General features: G+C 36.5%; 1 protein-coding gene across 1 annotated transcript in view; it reads left to right on the forward strand.

The window, feature by feature from the left end:
- Positions 1-23049, forward strand: part of GPR158 (G protein-coupled receptor 158) — a 391014-nt gene that overhangs the window by 249777 nt on the left and 118188 nt on the right. The gene's annotated exons all lie outside the window — the stretch shown is intronic.

Consider the following 23049-nt stretch of genomic DNA (forward strand, 5'->3'; position numbering starts at 1 on the left):
AAAACCTGGCTAAGCGGTTTAGACTTCATTCCATAGGCAGCTGGGATAAATTATTGAGCTGGCTGAAGATGTTAGACATATGGATCTGGCACTATAGAAGTAGGTTTGTAAATCACTCACTCATTCAGTCCATGTTTTTTGAGGGTGCACTAAGTTCCCAGGCATTGCTTTTGGGCAGTGAATAAAACAGGCATGGTGTGTGATCCTATGAATAGAGTTCTTAATCTTGTGGGGTAAAGATAAGTGAGTAAATAAATTAATAACTACGAGCACTAATAACTACTATGAATGAACATAGAAGAGTAAAGTGAGAAAGGATAATAGATTTGGAAATATTAATGGGGTTGGGGACAAGCTATGTAGTAGGTTGTTTAGGAAGACTTCTTGGAAGCATTGTCCTTTAATTTGAAGTCTCAAGGACAATCAAGAGGAGGGTAGGGAAGAATAAAGACAGGGAAAGAAAACCACATCTGTGAAGGTGACAAAGTATGAAGAAGCTTGCAGTGTTCAAGGGACTGAAGGAGGCCAGTGATTAGTAGCAGCGTGGGAGGGTGGAAAGAGGAGGTTAGAGAGATAGTCACGTGCCAGTAATTCAGAGGTCTACGAGCAGAGTAAAGAATTTCACTTTATGAAGTACAGTCAGAGCTGCTGAATGATTTTAATAAATCATTAGTGATTTGGGGAATAAATGATCCCATTTAGGTATTAAACTAATTTCTCTAGCTGCTTTGTAGAGAATAGATTAGTAAGGGGCACGTGTAAAAGTGGGGGGAAATGATAAGAAGTTTATCGAATTAGTCTAGGTAAGGGATAGTGGGTCGTGGGAATGGAGAGGAGTGGCTGACTTTGAGATATATTTGGAGGTAGAACTGATGGGACTGGATGATGAATTTGATATGAGAGGAGAAGAAAAAAGAAAAATTAAGTTTGATTCCCTCAAGTTTGTTTATAGCTTGAGGAACTGGATGAAGAGTTGTGCCATCTACTATAATTAGGAAAATGGGAAACACTGGTAAGAGAATGGTTTTAAGGGTGGGATAGGAAAAAATCAAGAGTTCCATTTTGGAACATAAATTTAACCAGGTTTGCCAAATTTAGCACATAAAACAAACAAACAAAGAAAACAGAATGCCCAATCAAATTTGAATTTCAGCTAAACAATGTGTTCACCAGTTTAATGTAGATTCTGGTTTGGTACCAGTGCTGAGCCTGGAGCTACTCAGAAAAAATCTCAGAGCACAGTCAGGCCTGTCGTCACCCACCTGCAGTCCATGGACTTTGATAGTTTTCCAAGGAAGAATGCAATTTGGGTGTACCTGGCTGCTCTTGGAGGAAGTGCCTCTGGTGTTGGGTGAGTTGGGAGAGGCCAGGTCCCAGTGAGTCAGCAGGGTGGGGCAAGTGGAGCTCACCAGGCCAATCAGATTCACATTTGGCCTGTGGGGGAGGGCTCAACACAGAAAAGATGACATTTGCTGGCCAGCTGCATGGGAGAAGGACCCCATTCAGAAAAAATGGTGACTGTTCTCCATCCCTCACTACAAAGCCACATACCTCAATCTGCCCCCTATATATCTCCAACACCCTCCAAGTTACTGTCCCTCTGCCGGAGCCCAAGATGAGTGCCTGAGAGTGAATGAGTCTGTGCCCAGGCCATTTAAGAGGATGTTTCTGTTTATCACAGCCTTCCGTCCCACCCGGATGGTCGGAATCCCCACTGTTTTCCACAGCCAGATGTTGTGGGGTCTTATCTTCCTGGCACCAGTGTTCTAGGCTTATGAGACTGGTTTGTGGCTGGGGTCCTTTGCTCCTCCAGGGGGAACCTCTGCAGCCGAGGATATCCCTCCCAGTTCTCAACCACCACGCGGAGGTTTGGGGCTAGCCTGTTTTGCGTCTCTGCCCCTCCTACCTGTCTCAATGTGGCTTTTTCTTTATATCCTTAGTTATAAAACTTCTGTTCAGCTAGACTTCAGATGATTCTTCAGGTTGATCTATAATTTAGTTGTGATTTTATTGTGTTCATGGAAGGAAGCAGGCACAGTTTTTATTTACTCCACCATATTGGATCTCCATTTTTGTGGTTTATATGCATTATTTTATCTGGATTTTATTTTACTGGGAACCCTAATGGTTAACTGATGTGTGAGAAATTAAAGTGGAGATATCAAGAGGGCAGTTAGATATATGAGCTGGAAGTTGAGTGCAGCAGTTTAGGCTAGAGCTACAAATTAGGAATCATGAACATTAAGACACAGGAGTTTAAAGCTATAAGAATAAATGAGATCACCCACGTAGGAAATGCAAAAAGAAAAAAAGGAAGACAATGCTTAGGACTGACTCTTCAACATTTTGAAGTAAAGTAGAATGCAAGAACCCTTTTTAAATAACTGAGGCATAGCCAAAGAGAATAGAGCGAAGCTAGATCAATGCCGTACTACAGAATCTAAAAGACAGTGTGGCCAACTATGGAGACTATTATGGAGTAATAGAATAAAATGAGGGGACAAAAGAATGCACTGGATTTGGCAACAGAGAGGTCATTGGCAGCCTTAGATGTATACTTTTATGCAATGATTGAGGAGGTAGAGAAAGCATGTGTACCCTAAACTCTAAGAATTCTTTGGGAAGGGAATAGAAAAATATGGCGTTGGCTAGATAATGATAGTTAAAACCATGGCAAATTCTGAGCTTTCCTGGGGAAGTGTTTAGAGTAAGAAAAAAAGACATTTGAAACAGAATATTTGGAATAGATAGAAGAAAAGAAAGGAGGAAAGGGACAGAGGAATGAGATTTATTCAAAACTCCAGTGGAGGGAACTCAAAAGAAAGGGAGTTGTTAAAGTTAAAGAGCAGATAAAAAGTGATGAAGAAAAATGAGGCCTAAAATAGTTCACTGCTATACTCATGTCACAGTTTTAATTATTATAATTTTATTGGGACTTAAGTGGTTGGTAGCTGGTAATTTTAACCTTCAAAATTTTTGGATATTTCCAGTTTTTACTCTTCCATATTTAGCATTTAGGAAAAGTTTGTCAAATTCAATGCAAAATCCTACTGGGATTTTGATTGGGATTGCACTTAAGAGTGTTAGAACAATTGTGTAGTCATGTAGAAAAATACAATATTAATCCTTAATATAATTTGCAATGATTTCAGATGAAAATGACTCTATGTATTTGATGATTACGAAGTCATTGAAAACTTTTGTATGAGCAGTTTCTGAGCACAGAAGTCAGCTTGTAGTGGGCTCAGAGGTAGATTGGGGATAGAAAAGCAGAGAACATCAATATACAGCATTCTTTCAAGAAGTGTGGTAAGCAGAAAGAGTGTCTGACAAAATGATCAAAGAGCTGACTTAGGGTGGAGGGAGTTTTATCTTGAAAGATGGGAACATATTTATAAACTGTTAGAGAAAGAAGAGAAGAACAGATTGAAAATAAAGGAAAACATGGAGTAATGGACGGGACAGGGTCTCTTGAATAACAGAAGGGGGTAGGATCCTGAGTGCAGGTGGAGATTTTCAGTTTGGACAGGAGAAGATCTGAATTGTTTCTGAGACTAGAGAAATGGTGATGCTGATGAGGCAGATATCAATAATTTGGGGTTGAGGCAACCAAGCTGAAGAAATTCGACCTTGGATTTTCTGTCTGAGATTTGGAATAAGGTCATTGATTGAGTGTGCTTGACTGGAGTGAGGTAGAGACTTGAGAAGACTGTTGATGGTTTGGTATAGCCGCTGTATGGGAGGAAAGGGTAAGTCCACGTGTACGTGAAAGGATTGCTGAGAGCCCAGAGCAAATTGGAAAGCACAGATGTTTCTCTGAAGTTCTATTCAAAGGGAAAAAAAGACAGAAAGTTGAAAATAGAACGCATTAGTATAGGTAGTTATGTTTACTGAATGGTTATCATTCAAGGAACTATGAATATTATGCGAGTGGCATTTTACTTTATGTCCATTTGTTTTTTTCTTACAGTGGATTTATAAAAGGTTTACTTGATAAGTTTCTTAGTTCATTTACAGCATTAATATGTGTGACCATTAATTTGTTTTAGAGAAATCCCCAGGAGGGAGAGAAATAGCAGTAATTAGCATTTTCAGTTTCAAATGTAGAAAATTATGCCTGATGATACCCCTGAGGTCATAATGCAAACCACTGTTTACTCATAATTACATGAACAACATCCTCCAAATTCAATGAGAAGAGCATATTTTATAACACTTTAGTGGGCGTATATAGTTGCATGGGGCCTTGAGCCATTTCTGTCATAGGAGCTCAGTATGTAGTTACTGTTAGGCCTATCCCAATTAAAACTGAAATCAGGGAGATTTATTTTGGGAGTTTCATTTCCTAATACAGCAGGAGTCAGCAAATTATGATCTGCTACCTGTTTTGAAAAAAAAAAAAATCAGAACAAGAAGACTATTTCATGACATGTGGAAATTATATGGAATTCAAATTTCAAGTGTCCATAGATCAAGTTTTATTGGAATACAGCTACACGTGCTTGTTTACATGTTGTCTCTGGCTGATTTCACACTAAAAAAGCAGAACTGAGTAGTTAGGATGTAGATGATTTGACAAGCCTAAGATATTTACGATCTGACCCTTTACTGAAAAAGTTGTCTGTCACTTAAAATATAGCTCCTGCCTGGGCTGGCTTCCATCCTCATCATTTCATCTCTCAGTGCCTTGTTTGTTGGTACTATACATTCCAGGTGTTTTTGTCTTTCAATAAGGAGCTCTTAAACACTCAAAAGCCAACACCCAAATGAATAACTAAATGTACAATGATGTAATTTCAGATTCAGGTCAGGATGCCTGGATACATTTTGGCTAAAAGGTCATCTTAGCTTCGTTTCATTCTACCATGCAGTCACTTCTGTGAGCTACAAAGGTAATTCTAATTTGGAGCATTTGCTGGTTTCTTGACCTGCTGTTCTTTTTTGTGACATAGCAGGCTTTTCAGATCCTGAACTTAAAGTTGAAAAACAATTTTCACAGGCAAAATAGTTGAGCATGAAGGCAGGATAGTGATGTCTCAATCTGTGTTTCAAACATACATAATGAGAGCCCAAGTCCATTGCCTGGTTCTAAGAGAAGCTGGCCTGGAGAACCATGGTGTGGCTGTCTTGGATCATAATTTTAAATTTTATTAAAGTTTTTACTTTACTAAAATAAGATTTTGTTTGGGCCATGAGCTCTTGGTCCACTGATAATTTGTATTCAGTTTAGCTTTGTCAGTGCTTTGGAGGAAGGATCTTGCTCAGCTGGAGTGCAGTGTGTCTCCCAGACATTTTGAAGTCTCATAATTTCCTGCATCAGTGTTTCTCCAACTAGAGGTCAGGCAGCATCCCTGGAGGGGGTGCCGAGCTCCCTTCCTCGTATTTGTGTCTAGGTACTTTCTGTTCTATGGCTTTTTCTCTTTTCCGAGATAGGATCCCAGGGCTCTAAGGCAACGGGAAGGGCAGCCCTGACAAGGAGTCATACACTTTTTTCTTTCTGTCGGAGATTTTTAGAGGAGCTTTCATGAAACTGAGGCTCTGTCTTAACTTCCTGTTTCATATCTATAAAAATCGTGCCATCCTCCACACACCTCAATATATATACCTGGCTTCCTGGGGGCAAAAGGTGAACCTGTTTTTGTTAGGTGTTCCTGTCAGCAATATTTCAAAATGATAAATTCCTCTGGGGTTTTGCTTCAATATTGGATCTGAAATCATCCTCCGGATTTCCCCTCCTGTCTCTCTGCACTACACTTCATAAAAGAGAAATGGATTGAATGCTAGCCGAGCACATGAGCCTTGGCCGCCATCTCCCTTCTGAGCTCAGCTCTGCTTACACCTGAGAGGTGGGGGTTAGGCTGCTTAAGAGAAGACACTACTGACCATGCTTCAGCTGGTTCCCTTTACAATAGCCACTAAGAGAAAAAGCAAGGCCTCTCAAGCAGCACCTCCATTAGTACACTGCTTGCTAGTTAATGTTTGTAGAAGCAAAGCATGGGGTTCCGTTTTCCCTTTTATTTATTCACAGTAGCACTTTACCAATAGTGCCTGAGAGACGTCTGACAGGGAGACGTTTGTTTCATTTGAAAGAAAGTCGAGTGTGCATGAGAAGTTTAAGTTCGATTCTCATTGATTGATTTTCTCTTCTTTTGCTTTGCAAAATCTGTGAGACTTAAATTATCTTTATAATGCTAATTTGCAAAGTGATGAGTTCTTATTTATCACAGGTCCTAGAAATGTGCAGGACTTTTGAGAAATTAAAATGTCTTTAAAGCTTGTTTACCCATTCTCATGACTTTTCCATTTATTTTATCATTTCTCCATAAAATATTACTAAATTTAAGTTTAAAGCATATCTGTAATACTGCTGAGGGCTCTTAAGGGTATATGTTATTTTCTATTTCAGATTATAATATTCAGATAGGATCATTTTTGACATTTCAGTAATGCAGACAATTTTTAGCTCTGGGACCCACCTTTAAAATAGATCAGAGGTAGCATTCATCATCTCATTTCTAAAACATTTGCCCTTATTTTTCTTATGAAAAATAGGAAGGATAGGGAGGCAAGGCAAATAATAATAGCAGAATAGCAAATAATAAAAGAAATGAAAAAGGCCATAACCCTTATTGGCCTGTGGCAGTTGAAACTTAATACATAATTATTATGGGAACCATTAGCATCCATATTTATTGTTTACTTGCCTTCTCTCCTTGAGCTTCAGCACTCTTATTTCTAGAATTTTTTCTTCCAACTCAACTCTGCCCCCTTAATTCAGCACACACAAATCCTTCACTAAGCTATGGTTGTGCTGCTCTGATGGCTACCAGCTTCTGTTTAAAGGTGTCTCTCCACCTGATTGAGTTAGTGATACAATAGCATGTGCTGGCATCCTGAAATCACCACTTTGCCTACTTCTGGCTCTTACGATTTGTGGTTTGCTCTTTCTGCTTTTGGAATTCGTTCCACAATTCTCACCCTCCTGACTGCTAGGCCCTGGCTGGCCTATTTAGACACTATTATTAGACACTCATGGATGGTGAGTAACTATTATTTTCAGTGAAGTTTCATGTGCTCAGGTTGGGAGGGTGTCACTTAAATCTGTTAGGCAATCAACAGAATCCCTTGTGCAGCCTTTTAAAATTTGAACAGATCCCTCCTCACATCTTATGAATAAATTTCTTGGAGTGAGGTTTCTATGCATGTATAATTTTTAAAGTTGTCATGGTCATGTCTGATATACCTCTTGGATTGGGAACTATTGACTGATGTCCTTGAAAATGATCCTTTATGTCCTCTTCTATGGCTGGAGGTAAAACCTAAAAGCAATTCTTCACATCTGGGGAAGCAGAAATGAGATTTTTCTTTTCTTGTGCTTTTCACAATCACATAGACACTAAACCTTTTAGAAATCATAGTAATCTGTCTTTTTGGCTTTGCTCGGTCAGAGAGAAATGAAACCAAGCGGCGAGATATTCCTTTGGGGCAGTGAATTTCAGAGACAGTGGAGCACAGTGGAGAGAGAAGGGGCTGTTTGAACTGTTCAGGATTCCGTTACTGAGATTAAATTCCTGAGCTGTTCACCCCAGACCATGAACTAGCTAAAAGGAGAATTTCTTTTAAAATGTCTGTGACTATAGAGAGACCACAAATGTGAAAGCTGATTCTAAAAGAAGTCAAATATGGAAGAAAGCCCTCCTACTTTGATTAATCTACTTTGGGTGTTAGCAGCATGAAGTGACTGATAGAGACAATAAATGCTACACCAACTAGAAAGGAAGTTTTGGCTGTGTTTTTTTTTCCTTCAAAACAAGCAAACAGAGAAATGCTTGCCTGAAAGTAAATGAGCAGTTAGGCACAACAACAAATGAACCAACAATGCAGAAGGCAAACAGTGGTGGCTCACCAGTGAGATAAATATGGGAAATAAGCTGCAAGACTTGACTGCATAAGACAGATGTAATATAAACAGACAGCAGATGAGAGTCACATATAAATAACAGAGGCAGCTGGAGTTCCATTGAACCCTAGACCTTCTCTTCTCCTATTATACCTCTGCCTAAACAATCTCAGACATTTCCTCTGCTCTCTGGACCCATAGTACCAACTGCCTAATTGATATTTCTGTTTGTGCCTCAATATATGAGCATGTTTAAAACCAACTTCTGGATTTGCCAAAACTAATCCTCTTTCATTCTTTCCCGCCTCAGGGAGTGCCACCACCCTCCATCAGAGGGTAAGTTAGAACCACAGTATCACCTTTGACCCTTCTTTTTCTCTTACTCGCCATAGCCAGTCTGTCACACATTCCTGCCAAATTTGCACCCTCGAATGGACTCACTTTTTAAAATCTTTACTGCCACCATCCTGGTCCAAGATGCCATCATCTCTTCCCTGGATTTTTCTGGTATCCTCCTGCATTTATTTGAGTTCTGTTTCAGTATCTTCTCTACCCTGTAGCCAGAGAGGTCTTTTCTAAATTCAGCTTTATCACCTTAAAACCAGTCACTTACTCCAAAAATCTTTTGGTGTCTGTTCAGTGTGCTAAGATAGAGACCAAAATCCTAAACCGTACTTACAAATACCAGTGTGATTGGCATTGTCTATCTTACAGCTTCAACACTGACTTCTTTCCGCTTCCTTTGGCACTTCAGCCATACTCTTCTGTCACTTGATGAGACATGCACCTCAGGGACTTAATACCTGAGATTCCTTTATTGGGGACACTATTACTTTCCTCTCCATCACCACCCCACCTACACAGCTTCTTTTTCTCCTTCCAGTTTCTCAGATCTCAACTCATCCATCACTCTCAGTAAAGCCTCTCCCAGGCTCTCATTCCTGGTTGGATTTCTTTTCTATGTCCTATTGCAGTTCTGAATAGTTTTCCTGTAGAGCAGGGATACTCAATCAGAATGTACTAATTACATCCTGGACCAAATAACTCTTTGTTGTGGTTATAAGTAGTATCCCTGACTTTTTACCCACTAGATGCAAGTCCTGACAATTAAAAAATGTGCCCACACATTGTCAAATATACCCTGAGGGGGAGGCAAAGTTACACCCATTGACAAGCAGAGCTTTAGAGCAATGACCTCCACTTTAGTCTGTCATGTATCTTTCCTCAAAAACTGAATACTCCGGGAGAGCAGGAAGTGTGTGTGTGTGTGTGTTGAATGAAAGAATAGGGGAGAAAACACCAAAACATTAAACATTAAGGAGAATAATGTCACTATTGGAAAAAAAAAAATCACACCACCAAACATGGGAAACAAAGCCACTATTTAATTCTAATCTCCAAAGTTCATTCTTTCTTTTTTGTTCGGAAGGATATTTGTGAACTCCATCCATAATATTATCAAATTTCAAATCAGTGTAATCTCGAGGTAGAATTCACTGGAGAAAATTAGTCATAGGATATATGCTTCTGGCCCACTACTGGAATCTCCAGCTAGTTAAGCTTCTTGAAGAGGAGACTCAACTTCCCTACATCTAAATAAGCATCCTAAAAATCATGGACATTCTTGCTGTAGCTATGTGGCAACTTGGTATTACTATTTGGGGGAAACTATACCTACAACATAGCTAATGTTTAAGCTTGAAATGGAGATGGAGTACAAAGCCTTTCTTAAATGTAATAGGACCAGAAAGTAAAGGGGGAGGGGGATGGGTAAAGGGGTCAAAAATATGGTGATGGAAGGAGAACTGACTCTGGGTGGTGAGCACACAATGTGATATATAGATGATGTATTACAGAATTGTACACCTGAAATCTATGTAACTTTACTAACCATTGTCACCCCAATAAACTTTAATTTAAAAAAGAAAAATATTTAAAAGATATTTTTAAAAATGTAACAGGAGTAATGTCTTCTGTGAGGTGTTTTGTAGTAGCTCCAAGTGGCTGGTAAAGAAGGTAAACACAAACACAATAAGTGAATACAAAGATAGGAGTTAGTATACAGAGGGAGTAACACTTGATTCTAAATGGAGATATCAGGGTCATCTTTCCAGAAAAGAGCAATATTTGAATTTTCAAAGATGCGTAGGAATTTTTAGGCAAAAAACAAAATCTGCAAAGTTCCTGGGATTAAAAAGAGCATGGTGGGACATAACATATGGTTTATGGAGTGTTGGAGATGAAGCTAAAAAGGATGGAAGAGGCTTGAACAAACTTTTAATGCTGAAGTAAGATATTTGGATTTATATATAGCAACCATCACAAGGATTTAAGAAAGAAAATGATGTGGTTACATTTGTGTTTTACAGAAATATCTGTGGATGAATGTGGGAGGTAATCTAGAATGTGTGGGACTGGAAGTATAGAGACCAGGTCTATTGTAATAGTGTCCAGGAGAAATGAAGAACATGATTCAAGAAGTGACACTAGGGGTGGGGGAAAGGAATGATTTCTGAAGACAGTTAGGAAGTAAAAAAATGATATGATATTGGCAATGCTGTTGAGAGAGATAGGAGTCTAGAATGTCTCTCAGGTTTCTTATTTGATTTTCTGCATGCGTTGGGAAGCCACTGCCAAAGAGGGGATTTCGAAGGGACAGGTTTGAATGGACAAAGACAAGTTTGGTTTTGGACATGATGAGATTAAGTCTTCCGTGAAACTAGTTGGAGTAGCCAGGACTGGTGCTCAGAAAAGAGGTCAGAACTAGAGATAGATTTTGAGTTACCACAAGGGAGTGGTAACTGGTGCAATGGGAATGAAAGAGGTACCCCAGATAAGGGGTATGAAGGAGAGAGGCAGACTCCTATTGTATCTCACCAAGGAAAGGTTTAGATAAGAAAACGCCTGTTCTAAATCTTTATCCAAAACTCAGATCACCTGAAGGATTTGTATTTTAAGATTTAGGAGGAGAAAGTAATCAAATTACCTTCATATTCATTTGGAATGATTTATTTATTCTGCTGCTATCAGAACCAGTGTTGAAATGCCTTAAAATAACTTTTATCTATGCACAGCTCTCTGTGAGTCAGGAAGTCACAAAATCTTTGTAAATTTTGCAAGTCTTTGAGAATAGCCTTCACCATATGTGCTTTCAGACCACAAACATATATGGAGAGATTCTTGCCTTCCAATAGGAATGATTGAAAAATAGGAGAGTTGGAATACAGTGTAGACAGTTTTTGAACTGATTTAGCATTAATGGGATCCTTCTGTTTTAATGATGGTCTTTATTCTCTCGAGAGCATACTTTGTCCGTGGATTTTCATAGATATTATTTCAGAAATTTTAATATTTTATCTGGCAAAGGGCCCATTCATGTTAATGGCTGGATATGTAATTAGTGGTCATTTTAATTACATGAACCAAAAAGATCCTATTTAATTATTGACATCAACTTCTAGACTTTTTTATTGAAATATATTTGACATATAACATTGTCTATATTTAAGGTCTAGAGTATGTTAATTTGATACATTTATGTATTTAAATATGTAGCAATATATTGCAATTGTAGTGGTAATTAGCACCTCTATCATATTATATTAATTATTATTTCTTTTTAGTGGTTGGTATAATTAAGTTCTAGTCTCTTAACAAGTCTGATGATTATAGTACAATGCTGTTGTCTACATTGTAACTTATTTTCTTGTTATATTGGGTTACCCTAAAAATATATCTGCAAAAACCAATTGTAACAACTAGGTAGCACCAACAGATTCTGTTATAGATTGATTTGAATGTTCACCAGCAAATGGATACAATTTTTTTCTATATTAGCCATAAGACAAATCAGCAATTTTTTTCTTTTTTGTAATTGTGGTGATATTTTAAAGTGGTAGATAAGATAGGGAAGATAATCCAACAAAATCTTCTGTCAATTTTAATAATGGAAATGGGGTTTTTGTTGCTTTACTTGTACTTATGGTACCCTTTTGAAAAAAAGGCATTAGCTGAGGCCAGAAAGAAAAATGACTTACCAGGTGAAAAGTCATAAAAAATGTTATTTTAAATTTAAATACAATTGAAATATGGTAACAAAAACTCACTCTTATCAGAATTTAAGAACTCATTGGATGGCTAAATAGTTTATACCTAAGAGAACAGAATCAGAATTTAACAATAGATTTCTAGACACTATTTTCAAAATAATTTTTATGTACACTGAGAAATGAACAAGCATATTTCTGTTATATAGTTAAAGTACATTTTCCTGTAAGTAGTGTTTTCTTTGAAGAATTGGATTTAACTTGAATTTTTGATAGCTTTTAAAATAAACTAAAATTAATACTAATATAATAGAGTTTGACCAAAGGCACAGAGTCAGTAAGTGGCAGAGCCAGTATGCAAAACTCAGGTCATAAAGACTTCAGAGCTTATGTATTAATTACCACCCTATGTATCTTTCATGGAGTACAAGTAGAGGACTCTGAGCTTCTGTCTCTTAATTTCTTCCCTTTTTTGTAGGACTTTCTTCCATCTTTGCAAAGTGATCAGATAAATGTAAATGAATGAGAAATGTGGAAATGTCATTGGCCTAAATGTAAACTAATAGAATATGCAAATTGAATACAAATTGTAGAAATACCAGAAAATTATGTAATATAGGTTTCTTTGCTAGTGTACCCCTTATGTGGTAAGTTTTCCAAATTGGTGGCGCCAACATCATGATATTTGAGGAATAATAAATGGCCTATTGATTTTTATCTTTAACCACCTTAGTGTGATTTTCAAATCCTTTATTTTTCATGAAGGTATAATTTACATACAGTGAAATGAACTGATCTTAATTGTAAGGTGCAGTGAGTTTGACAAATGCATATAACCATGTAATCCATACCCCTCTGAAGATGTCAAAGTTTCCATTGTCTCCAGAAAGTTCTCTCAGGCCCTTCACAGTCAATTCCCACACCTTTTTCCGTCCCTAACCAGAGATGACCACTGTTCAGATTTCTATCACTGTAGATTAGTTTTGCCTGTTCTAGAACTTCATATAAATGGTGTCATGTAATATATTCTGTTTGTGTCTGACTTCTTTAGTATACGAAGTCGGACTATTAAGTTCACAAACTCATCTTAGAAAAAGTGGTACATACGTCATTGCTGAATATCACTATGGTCACCTTCAAAGTACTCCCCATGGGAAGCTATGCACTGATGCCAGTGCCTAATCCACCCTTCAAAGCAATTTTGAAACTCTTTTTCTGGAATGACCATCAGAGCTGTCGTTGTATTACCCTTGATGTCCTGAATGTCATCAGAATGTCTTCCTTTCAATATTTCTTTTATCTTTGGGTAAAGAAAGAAGTCATTGGGGGCCAGATCAGGTGAGTAGGGAGGATGTTCCAATGCAGTTATTTGTTTACTGGCTAAAAACTCCCTCACAGACAGTGCCGTGTGAGCTGGTGCATTGTCGTGATGCAAAAGCCATGAATTGTTGGTGAAAAGTTCTGGTCATCTAACTTTTTCATGCAGCCTTTTCAGCACTTCCAAATAGTAAACTTGGATAACTGTTTGTCCGGTTGGTACAAAGTCATAATGAATAATCCTCTGATATCAAAAAAATGTTAGCAACATCGTTACAATAAAGTTCACGAACTTAATTGTTAGACCTTCATATACAGCTTTTTAATTCATCTTGGTCATGTGGATCAGCACTTTTCTCCTATTTCTGAGTGGTATTTCACTGTATGAATTCTAGAGAATTTGTTTTTTCCATTTTCCTGTTGGATGAGTATTTAGGTTATTGCCCTTTTCAGTAAATGAGAAATAAAGTTTCTGTGAACATTCTTTTACAAGTCTTTTTGTGATCAAATGTTTTTCTTTATTTTAGATAAATACCTGCACATAGAATTGCTTGGTCACAGGACAGATGTAGTTTTAACTTTATAAGAGGCTGCCAAACCATTTCTAAAGTGTTTGTACAGTTTTTAATTCCCACTTTATATTCCCGTTAGCAATGTATGGAAATTTTACTTGTTTTAAATAATCTCTACATTTGGTAATGTCAGTCTCTTTAATTTTTAACAGTTCTAGAAGGTATCACTTTATGACTTCAATCTTTTCAAATCTTTTGTGAGATTAGAGTTTTAAACTGTCTTACATTGTAAAAGCGATACAAGGACGTATACTTTACAGAATTTAGAAAATACTGAACATTTTAGGTAATAATGTAAAAATAACCTAAGTCTACAATTTGGTGTTTAAAAATATTGAATATAAAATATTTTGCTATATATCAAATTATAATTATATACTCCTTTATCATTAAATGTACTCCTAAAACCTTGAATTGTATGACATTATATTATTACACCATAGAATATAGTATAATTCATTTAAGCATTTGTCTACTCTTTGGAATGTGGATTGTTCCTGGTTTTTTCCAAATATGAATAATACTGTGCATGAAGCATTCTTATAACTAAATCTTGTGACTGATTCAGATTATTTTTTTTTGGATAACTTCCTGCCAAATCAAAATGTCTCATTTCCTGTCTCTTATTTCTTTTTTCATCTCTTTGTGTTTAATAGAAATTCCAGAATAATATAAAATTCCAGTGTTACTATCCGGTGTCCTTATCACATGCCTGGTTTTAAGAAGAGTACCCACCTCAATACTAAGACTTGCCAGTTCCTTGGTGGTGGATGTTCTTTCTGTTTAGGGAGTAATCCTTATGGATGTTGCTTTCAACATTAATCTCAGTTGTAAGTGTGCCACTCATGGCAATGGGCATTAAACGTGGGAAACCTCACCCAGTTTGGGTACTTCAGAAAAGTCTTCTCGGAAACTCGTTGCCTGATACAGAGAAGGCACTCAAAAAAATCTGGAATGTGTGAAAAGTCAATGGAACTAAGATCTGAGGAATGAGTTGAAGTGAGCCAGATGAGGGTAAGGGTGGGAAGTGGAAATAGGCAAGGGCGAGGGAGCAGGATGAGCTCTGACAGCCATGAAGTAGGAGCAACTGCATTTGTAGAAATGGGAAGTGGCCAGGTTGGCAGAAGCCTGGTGAGCAACGGGGAACAGAGTACCAGGCGGGACCGTGAGGAAGCATGGGCCATGAGGTACATGGCTCTCGCCAGGTTTTTGACTGTCATAACTTCCAAGAAAATAACTTTGATAGATATTAAATGTCCTCTTTTTCCTTTCTCATGCTTTTTTACCCAACACTTCACCTTCACAGATATTAGCATTTTGATTCTTTTATTTTTCTTTACATGTTAATTCCTGTTTATTCCTTTTTTTCTCTGGACTTTACTTGTTCTATCTTCCCTTCCTTTTAACCTTCTGTTATCTTACCTTTTCCCTCATAAATGTAGATGGTTCCCACATGCCGGACTCTAGAGATGATTTTCGGAAACCTCTCTTCTTGAAACTAATAGCTTAATCTCTTATAAATAGACTCTAGTTTAGTTGCATTTTGTTCTTGTTTTTTACCTACTCTAAGTATCTGCCTGTCTCCCTCCCTTCACCCCTCCCTTTCTTCCTTCTTCTTTCCCTTTGTGGGCATTTTGGATTTTTAGCTGATTATTACTTAAGTAATAAATGCATACATGGTTGTACAAAATTAACACTAAAGAAAATATAAAGCAATACACGAAAGCCTCCCCGTTTCGTCCCACTTCTACTTCTCTTCCCAGAAAATATGTACTCTCAAGGGTTTGATACATGCATATACACTCATATCATGCTTTTCACTAATAAAGGGTTTTTATTTTAAAATTTTTTCTATAAAGTCCTTGGAGCGCTTTCCCTGCCTGTACATATATTGCTTTCTCATTTTTTAAATAGCTTCCTGGTACCACATCATGTGGATGAGCCACAGTTTTCATTCTCTGCTACTGATGGACATTCTGATTGTTTCAGCTTCTTGATCAGGTATTGTACCAATAGTGCTTTGGTAAACATCCTCATGTATATATTTATGTGCAGACATACAAGTAATCCTTAAGGATAAACCCCCTAGAAGTGGAGTTGGTATAATCAAGTGTGGACACTTAAAATTTAATAAACACTTCAAAACTGGTTACTCACAGGCTCCATCAATTTGTATTTCTATCACTATGAAAGTGTCTATTTTCCAACATTCTAACCACTGCTTGATAGTATCAATCTTTTTAACTTTTTCAATCTAATGGATTATAACTGTAATAATATAATTTCCATTTATTTCCCAGTTATTCGTGAGGATGAATAATACTTTCTCACATTTTTATTTCTATTTGTATTTCTGCTTTGAATTCCCTGTTCACAGCGGGGTTGTGATATTCTATTTCACATGTGTCTTTATATTTCAGTGGGAGGTTAGTAAAGGTTGCTTCAGGAGGCATTATCCAGATGCTGTTTTAAATGACAACTTTACAGAGTTGGATTTTGAAAGTGATAGAGGCAACATGGAGTGACACCACTGTGTAATGTCGGTTCTGTCCATTTCCTTGGGCAAGTTTTTAACGCCTCTTAACCTCAGGTCATCATTTACAAAGTGCAGATCATAATAGTCCCTATATTTGTTGTGAGGATTAAATTTTTTTCGAGGGTTATTAATATAAAGTGCCTAGAATAATGACTGATATTATTGTTGTTTATCATTGTCGTTTTTACTTATTACCACTTTTATTATCAATGTTTTGTTAAAGTCAGGAGGTGTTTTCGATTGGGGAAAATGCCACTGATTGAGCAAACTAGCAATGCCAGATATACTTCTAAGTCCCTGTTTTACCCAGTACAGTGATTCTGGTTTGTCAACCCTTTCCTGCAAGTTGGCTTTTTTTATTCCCAGAATTTATGCATTTATATCTCTTTCATGGTCTTAAAAATATAGCCAAAAAAGAAACAAAGAGACAACCGTAGTGAATGGAGTTTATTTGTTGAGGTGGAAGGGAGCTGCTGTTCTGGACAATGAAGGCACACCTACACAGCCTGTCAGGAAACCTACCACATCACAAGAGGGAGATTTCAAAGGCACTTCCTTATTGTAGAAACTTCTGGTTCAAAGAAAGAAACGAATAAAGGGATGTGAAGCTACTGGCTTAGCCTGCCCCCAACAAAGGCTAAGTGCGTTACAGACATGTGGTAGTTGTAGTTACACAGAATTATCCTTGGTGGAATTTAAATGCACAACTGGAAAGGAAAGACTGTTTCGAAATATGAATTGCTTCCTTAAAACGTCTTCAACAGAAGATGAGGATGATGGGGTTGCTTTCATTCTAAAAGGCACATCTGCATCCCAGTTTCTGATTGAACGTAGGTACCTTGGTTGGCTTCCATACAGGAACAGTCTCAGAGGAAACACTCATAGACAATGATATTTGGGGGTACCAGAAGACCCACTGTGCTGACAACCTCACTCTCTCAACCTTTAGAGTTCAAGATTTTTGCCTTTAGACTTTAACTGTTGTCTTCAAAATTCTACCCGGAGGAGCAACTATTAAATTAATGTTAATCACTGACACTCTATTTGGCGTTTATTGTATCCATTTTGTGTATAACTGGTAGATAAGATTTAGGCATAGAAGAAATTAGAAGTTGGGGTAAGGAAGAATAAAGAAATTCCTTTGAAATATGTGCCATACTTGAGGAGGGCAGGCCTGGATGAGGTGACAGAAAGTGTGGCATGAAGAAACTGGCTCTGTAATACTTAACATATTAGATTTTAATTATTATCATTTCGTTAGGATTTTTTTCATGAGAAGGAATTCATTGTTCTTTCAGTGATCTTATTTTTATTTGAAAAATATATCAATTAATCTTAACAGCCTTTAATCAATAAAAGAAGTCTAAGCAAATGACGTATTTTGTTTTAGTAATTTCATGCCACTTTATTTAAGTATATACAATATTTCTTCTTAAGGCAAGAGTCTTTTTTTAATATCTTAGTATGTGCCGTTCACTTCTGTATGCTTTTTTGACACTTAGAGCATTTATCTCCATTAAGTGAAATATGAGTTACTCTGTTTAGTAGTATTGAAAGTAAAAAGGAATTGAAAGTTTCAAATAAATTATAGAGAAGTAGCAGCTATTTTTGCATATTTTTGCAAAGAAGCCAGGGGAAAAATGAGGACAAATAAGGACATGATCATCCATATTTTGGGAATGCATTCTAGTAGCATCTTAACAGGGGAAAGGGCTGACAGATGGGAAAAAGTCTGATAGGAAGTGCTTCGGTATTAAATTGTTTTGGACATAAGCACAAAGGATAAGCTTGGCTAAGTAAAGGTTGTCCAAACATTTCCCTCCTATGCATCTAAATTATTCTGCCTCTGCAGCTGCAGTGAGAATCATGAACTTGGAGCCATAAACTCAGTCACTGAACTTTTGAAAGACAGACACTAGGGGAAACACCTCTAAATGTTCGCATTATCTGAGACAAAGCAAAGTGAATTGGCAAGCGTCTCATGTAAATCCTGCAAAAGCAGTCATGATAAATTTCTGTCCAGCAAGAAATGGTAAATCATATTAATAATGACTAACATTATTTCTAATTTCACATGTGTAAAATAGCATTAATTTTTCTCTTTATTTAGTGTACTGGTTTTTTAAAATATGAAACTATGTAATATATTATTCTGGACTTTATTTTTGGATAAACTTATTTTTCCAAATGGTCTTAAAACAGCTCCACTGCAAATTATCCTATCACAAAAAATGGGCTTTCTTGTAAAGCCTTGGAAATTAGAAAGAATTCCTAGTTAGTTAAGGCAATGTGAGAGTTTCTGGTAATGTTTTACATAAAACTGTCTGGAATTTTAAATTGACTATTACATTTCTTTATAACATGTGAACCAAACCCCTTACTTGTAGTTTATTTTTAAATACTGTAGTAGTGCTATATGTTTTTGTTATTATACTATAGCATGTAGTTCCGTTCCATTTAGTTTGGGTAAGATTAACGACTGAGGGTCAGATTGGACGTACCGCGGAAATCGCACTGACTTGGGAGTCAGCCACTGTGGATGACTGGACGTTATTCTGTCACTCATCAGCTGAGAGAGAGTAGATAGCCTGTTGACCTCACATCCTCTGTCAGTCCTTGAAAGACTGATGATCAACTACCATTGACTGAGTTTCTGCTCTTTGCCAGGCAGCATTATTGCTAATCTTTACAACACAACTGCAAGGTGGACATCGTTACACCCATTTTATAAATGAAGACACTGAAGCTCAAAAGGTTAAGCAACTTGCTCAAGGTTGCACAGCTACTAAGCTGCCAATGCTGAGATTTCGAACCACCTGGACATAAAGCCTATGTGTTTCATTCCATGAGTTGATAATTCTCTTAATTATTTATATTTCCCTTTGGGAATCTGTGTCCTGACCATATTCCTCTGCTTTTTTGTACCATTTTTATTGCTGAGAATTCTGAAAAACTGATACTGGTTTTAATTAACCACATTTTTGGGGAATTGTTCCTTGACAAATTTTTCTATATCTGATTGGGTTGTTTTTTTTTGGCATTTAATCACAGATTTTCTTGAGATAAACGAATTGCATGTAATCTGTCAAACTGGATGTAGTTTGTACTCATCTATTTATATAATTGTAAGTAGAATTATTGAAAAGTAATCTCCTCATGCTTCTCAATGCTAGGATTCTCTTCAAGACTGCCTTTTCCATCTTAGTTGCGATTTATTATTGTGTAATGATTTCATCAGGTGTTTGTCAGGTTTCATTTATAATTTTTCTGTCCATGGATTTTTCTATAGAAATAGAACTAAAAGAAAAAGTGCAGCTCATGCTAGCATGGCTAATTGTTTTTGTAAATGATATAGATTTATGGAGTCTTGGTTAATCATCCAAATGGATGCTAGTGCATTCATTTCAGAATCTTGTCCTGTTTCTATCATATGTTTTCATCATACATTTTGAGGTTCAGCTATATAAAAATATTTTCATACTCAGAGATTCCTTTTATAATAGAAATAAATTTTAATTGCTACAAAGCTGAAGAAATTGACTACAGTCCCAAATAAGTACACTGTTTTAGCAAGATATACAGCATATTAATTTCCTCAGTGGTGAAAAATGTTTAAAAAGAGAATGAAGTCCTTAGTCCCTGTAGAATCAAGAAAATAATGACAAACCATTTTAATTATTAAAAAAAAAAAAAAAATCAGGCTTCAGCATTCTCATCATCTTATTCCTTCCAGTGACTTAACTTCCTCTGGGTGCTTACATCCTGAGCAAATCTTCTTGCGACAGCTGTGCTTCATTTTATGCCTCTGTACTTTGCATCCAAAGATTATGGAATTTAGAAATTGACGTTGACACAATTTCATAAAATTGGTCTAATAAGATTAACCCTTTTCTTTGGTTCACAGTTTTGATGTCTGACTGTTATAAACCTTCATAAGACAGTTCTGAAAGTTTGAGAAATGGGGAAGTATTCCGGAATGGCGATGGAATCTGCTCGCCTATATTGTAAACTCTGGAATTATATTTATTAGGCATTATGGATTCTAAACCAGAGAGTTAGGCTCCATTATAACTCCCCCAGTTTGATATTCATCTATAAGTATCACAAATATAATGTTGGATAATTTAATAATGCAGCTGGTACCGAATAAAAACTTTTAAGTAGATATTAGTTAAGAAAGGCTTTGTTTAGACTTCTGTGCATATTATGATACCTAATGTTGAATTTTCTAATAATTGAATTGACACATTTTGGATGATGTTTTTAATTTTATTTAATTATTAAAATGTGTATTATACAGCAATGTATGATTACAGCTCCAAAGAAATTAAAATATATCCAGAATATTTCCAAATCTATTCACTTCCTTAGAAGAAAACATTGTTATCAGCTTGGTGTATCCTCTAGACTCGTATCTGATATATTTATGTATACCTAGAGAAAATGTATGGTGTTGATTTGTGTATATGTGTTTTATATAAATAGAATCATACTGTATATTGTTGATCATCTTTTAAGGAAGTTTTGCAAGAGTTTCCCAGTTAGCAACTCTGGTTAAAAAGACTTCCATACCGCCATTTCTATCTCAGGCCAAATTCTGAAGGAGGCGCTTCCATTATTTTGCTCATTATCGCCCTCATCCATCTTCAGTTTTCAGTCCTTCCTCTTTCGCTTACACACTTAGCACCTCCTCTCTCCTTCCTTATCGTATCGTTTGGACTCTAAGGAAAAGATTTCTGTTTTTCACTTTGAATTGAAGTCCGTGTATTACTTACAAGACTTGTATATTAACCCTCGGCACCAAGTACAAAATAAAAGGCTTTGTTTTAGTTAAAAGAATTTCCAGTACCAATTTAAAAAAAAAATGGGCAAATATTTCAGGGAGTGTGAGGTTTCTTCTCTGTCCCTAAAGTCTCACCTATTAGGTACCTGCTCATTCTGTGCGGCCATGAAGCCAGCTCTGCCTGAGAATATTCTGAAATGAAAAGTGTACATTTTGAACAGGCCTTACTTTTGATTATTGAACCACTTAGTGGAGTTCCAATTTATAATTTGAAATTATGGGTTCCTGTACTCCACTAGGAGCATGGCAATGAAGTGTTAAGAAGATTTCTCAACATTTCCAACTGAAAAAGAGACAGGTTATTTGCTCTGAGAATACCTAAGGGCATGTACCATCACCACTGTTGTTACGTGGCAGCGATGGTTGTAACACAGCTAAAAACCTAATGGCCCTAAAAAAAGAACTGCTGTGTTCCCTACCCCCCAGGTTTTTGGCTCTTTCTAGGGTCATTTTGTATCCCAGCATTAAAAAATTTTTGATGGCTACTTGTACTTCTGTGGTTTTCAAGTGTATCATCCGGGTGCTGTTTTCTACCTTGAAAAATACATATCTACTAGTTAAGTATCTGGCACGATGCTAGCCATTTTGTATACTTCTTATGTTATTAAACTTGTCTGATTTAATAAGGTAAAGATTAGGAAACCCATTTTACAGATGAGGCCATTGAGGTTTAAGGTCACCTAACTGTGAGTAGTTGTTTCATATTCAAACTGAGATGATGTTAACTCCAAAGTCTGTTATTTCCATTAAGCCTTGCAGTTTCCTTTTATACCCCCTTTTTTCAAACAATATATGTTGTTCACAAGCAGTCTGATATAATATTTTGGACTCTCAGTGTCATTTTCTTGGAAAGTTTAAAAAATAAACCATAGATTGTTCATAATTATGTATGAATGTAATTTGCCATCTTGGAAATTCTACCAGCAAAAACCTATTTAAAGGCTTGCTGATAAAAACTTGCTTCTCACTAAAAGCACCTGCCAGCTAAAAATAAAGATCAACAGTGAGAAGCCTCTGGAATAATCAAGTCTGTTCACTGACAAAACTTGTTTCTCCATTCCCAGATTCTTAAATTAATAAAAGCCCTGAGTTCTTTTGAAGGATTACATAAATGGGTTCTATGTATCTAACAATGTCCTATCCAGAGTTTGGGAAGTAGAATTAGAATTTTCTTCCTCTGACTATCCAGTTATCTGATACTTCTTTTTAAGTAATGGACTTTTGTGGTTTGGCTTTTCAGCTTCTTTATGTTGTTGAAAAATTAATTGCTACTACTTCAAATTATTTTCCTGTTAAGATAAATATTTGCACCAGGTGTAATGTTGTGTACTTTTAGTCAAAACACAGGGACTCTAGGATGACCTCGTTTTGTGTTTGTATTCTTAATTGTTATATTTACTTTATATTGATATTTGAACTCATCAAAGCAAAATGTATTATTAGAAGATAAAATTGATCGTTTAGTCTTTTATTTCTTGCCACAGCTCTAAGCATTTTATTTTGGGAAGATAATGGTATATTGAGTTCAACAAAATATCTTAGCAAACTTTGAAAATTCAGGAAATTTATTTGAAAACTACAATAAGTTTATAAGAAACTTATTCTTTTGAATTTTGAGTGAAGAATAATTTAAGCATGTTTATAAAGTAAGAGTCCTCTGTTATTTAACGTGATTTCTGGTATTCACATAGTGGAGCTCTATTAGTGAATTCTGGGGACTATATTTTGACCTGGTGAGAAATGTATCACTGAGATGCTAAGACCTTGTGCATAAATTTGTTTAATCCACCAAAACCATCCTGTAGGTATTTGTGAAATGACTTAGGGATAGAATT

Source organism: Rhinolophus sinicus, linkage group LG02 (assembly GCF_036562045.2).
Source record: "Rhinolophus sinicus isolate RSC01 linkage group LG02, ASM3656204v1, whole genome shotgun sequence".
Classification (NCBI taxonomy): domain Eukaryota; kingdom Metazoa; phylum Chordata; class Mammalia; order Chiroptera; family Rhinolophidae; genus Rhinolophus; species Rhinolophus sinicus.